We start from the raw sequence: 3,749 nt of genomic DNA, 5'->3' as shown, positions 1-3,749 counted from the left end.
CATTCACTTCATTACTCGTCATCCCTCTCCCCCAAAATCGTACTGGTTAAGTTTTAAAAGCACCATATTATCTTTAATATAGAACAGAAATACCTCATTCAAAAACATGTTTTTTTTTCCCAAAACTTGTCTCCTAGGTTTTGTATCTTAACTTTCACATTAATCAGCACACTCTAAATACATGTACACTTAAGATCTACCCTTAAGTATATCTTATTCATGGTTCTTATTCTTCTCTGAATTTAAGACCAGCAATAATTTATGAAAACTAGCACTTAAACCACGTAGAGAAACCTACTAATTACAGACTAAAGAGGAAGTCTAAAATGTGGTTAGGGTATCAAAAATATTCGTCTATCTCTAAGAAGAAATATACTACAACCTAAGAACGGCACTATAAAAAGCATTTATACAATTTTCTAATCTGCAGGTTTTCTCCGTATCTACTTTTTTGTTTTGGATAACCATCAACAAAATGAAGAGTTTAGCTTTTAGAAACAATGTATTGCTAGTTCTAGTTCAAAACTAATTTTCAGATTACAAAAATTTCAATTCACTTATTTTACAAATGAGGTCACTGGGACCCAAAGAATTCCATGACTTGTTTGAAGTAACCTGCAGGCTAACTGTGGACAGGACTAAAATTACAATCCATATCTAACTCCCAATCCTTCCACTTGATTAGAAAGATTTCTAATGAGTGGAATGGTTTTAAGAAAAGTAGGGCCGCCTGGGTGGCTTGGTCGGTTAAGTGTCCTACTTCGGCTCACAGTTCGTGAGTTTGAGCCCCACATCAGGCTCTGTGCTGCCAGCTCAGAGCCTGGATCCTGCTTTTTAGGTTGTGTCTCCCTCTCTCCCCAGCTCATGCTCTGTGTTTCTCTCAAAAATAAACAAACATTTAAAAAAAAATTTTTTTAAGTAAATACTACTACATAAAATAAGAATTGCATCATCTTAACAGAGTAACAAAACATGAACCCAGTTATATAGCAAACAAAAATAAACCCAGCCTTGTAAACAAGAAATGTAATCAGAATCTCAAACTTGGTAAAAAACATTTAAAGATTCTGCCTCAAGATCCCTTAAGTATGCAATCACCACTAATTAAGGTGACAACTAGATAGCGAAACTTAATAAACCAACTAATTTCACTGTTCAAATTAAGAAATAAATGACAAAGCTTTCCCCTTGTCCAAAAATTAGCTGAGTTTTCCAGTTCTATAAAAGGCTGCCACCTATGCTTGGTTCCATTGAAAAAATAACAATTCTGATGAAAGCTTATGATATGCCCTTTTTCTTTAAAATCAACCTATTTTTAAAAATATAAGCTCTGTTTAAACATATACCATGAGACAAAAAAAAATTCACTTTCTATCAAATTCCATTCAATGTTAAAAATGTTTTTAATCTATCAAATTCCATTCAATGTTAAAAATGTTTTTAATCTAATGGTAGATGGTAATACAATCATGTTTTACAATAACTTACCAATCACACAATAAGGGCATCATTTTTTAAAAAACCTTAAACCTTTAAAAGTGTTCTTAAAACTCCACTTTCCTCTTGGTCAAAACTCAATCACTGTGATTTATATGTAGGCTGACTACAGATGCTGATCTATGCTTGTTTTTAAATCTCTCAAGTACAAATATACATCAGACTAAACAGCTGTAATTTGAGATTTTCTAGAAATTTCTATGTGACATATATAAATTCTTCCATTTAACATATTACTCAATTTATCCGTTAACATAGCAACCAATTTCCAGGTAGAGATAGACACTACTGAAACCATAAACAATAGTTATTATTTTGGTTTCATTCATCAGGGTAGACTTAAAACCAATGTTAAGTAAATTCAACTTGAAGACAACAAAGTCAAGATTTTTTAAGTCTTAAGAATAAATTAAGACATTATTCAAGAACATTAAGAACATTACTGAAGAGATTTTGCACGTGCTCACCTACACATATGGTGTTCCAAAATGTTTGAGAACTAAACTGAATCTCAAAAAGCCGAATAAAGTTAAACTAAATACCCACACACCTAGTTATGCAGTTTGATGGATATAAAAGCACTTCAAAAGGTGTCTTATATCCATCCAGTAGATATGGAGTGAACAATATGCTGAATGAATTAAGAGAGAAAAACGAACCAGAGAACTCTTAAATTTTAAGGAGAATTCTTAACTGCCTCATAAGTATGCCAACATGACTGTTCAGGTAAAAAGGTGACAACACTCCAAGCAAAAAACCCCACTTCCATGCAAAATTGGTGGATTTTGAAAAATAACACACTAATGAGGACAGCACTTATTATCCTAAGTCTGACAAAGAGTCAAGAAATATAAATTCATTTTATTAATGAGATGAGAAACCCTCTCAAAAAATTAAAAATGAACGTTAATATCCCTGTTTTTACTGGAGAAAACAAGATGATACTCCTGGAAGTATTAGACAGTCCCATAATTTAGCAAGAATCCATCAGCTGCTTTATTTTAAAAATGTAATACTACATTACAATATTACAAAACAGAGCAATCTTCAGTGACTGAGGTTTTAACGAGATGCAACGATGAGTTGTGTAAAATCTGCCCAATTCTTAAAAAACGGATTATAAGCTCTATAATTTTTTCAAATAACAAGACAAGGAATCCACTTAGGATTTTGTCAAATATTTACACCCCCACCCCATACCAAATTAAAATATTGCAGGCACTGAATCTTGGAGTTTGCTTCAAACTCCATTCACTGTAGCAAAGTACTGAACAAAAGTAGCCTCAATCACTACTTTAAAACAGTGTAGAAATAAACATACCGTTATGGTTCCATAAGTTTCCTAACCCTAATGAACACTTAACAATCTATATTAAATCATAAAGGTTTCGATTCAACAGTCAGATGTTCTATAACCGAATGAAACAAATGCCATCAAAATGTTGCCATGCCTTCACCTCACAGAAGACCTTCAGTTCTGGGGTGAAACTTCCTAATCGTTTCAGAAGCCCTTATGAAATAACGTTACTCGTTACAACCACTTCAAAACATCAGTTTCAAGTCAGTCGCCCTGCACAGATTAAGCGCCCCACCACCCCGCCGTGTGACTGCTTTTACTGCCCCAGACGCACATATTCATACCAACCACCTAAATCGGTTTAGGAGACAGTATGAAAAAACAGAACTACCGAACACAAATCCGTTACTCGTCCGGCCACAACAGGTCCAATTTCACAAGATCACTATCAGAAATTACTAACACATTCACTTAGAAACCCCGCAAAATTAAAAAATAGCTATTAAGATATATGCCAACATAAACGGAGAAACTTTTACTTGCCAAGTTCCAGACCACAATAAATATATGCGTAAAAAATCAAAACTCCTCAGTGACCTCCAATAAGTGGTTTTAACTGAAGTCGCAGAACAGCACGAGAATTAGCAAAAATTAGAAAAAGCCTGTTAAACTTCAGGCTTTCAGGGCGTTTTACAGGCTTTTTACACGTCTGCGAATGTGTTTTGGCAAAAGCACGATGAGCCTCTGGCCGACTCGCATCATATATCTGAACCCCTCCAACAAAAAACCTAGCTCTGAATTTAAGGAAAGCAAAAGAATCGAGAGAGGCGGAAAAAAAAAAAAAATAACGCCTTGCTACGGTTCCGCTGCGGCTGAATAGCCTGCTTGTGAAATGCTAATGCCACTTCGGAGCAGTTAGTCACCAGCTATTGTGTGGGGCAGGAGAAAGCCGAGC

The sequence above is a fragment of the Crocuta crocuta genome, unplaced genomic scaffold, assembly GCF_008692635.1.
Source record: "Crocuta crocuta isolate KB4526 unplaced genomic scaffold, BGI_CrCroc_1.0 scaffold9, whole genome shotgun sequence".
In the NCBI taxonomy this organism is placed as follows: domain Eukaryota; kingdom Metazoa; phylum Chordata; class Mammalia; order Carnivora; family Hyaenidae; genus Crocuta; species Crocuta crocuta.
This window is presented reverse-complemented; position numbering follows the sequence as displayed.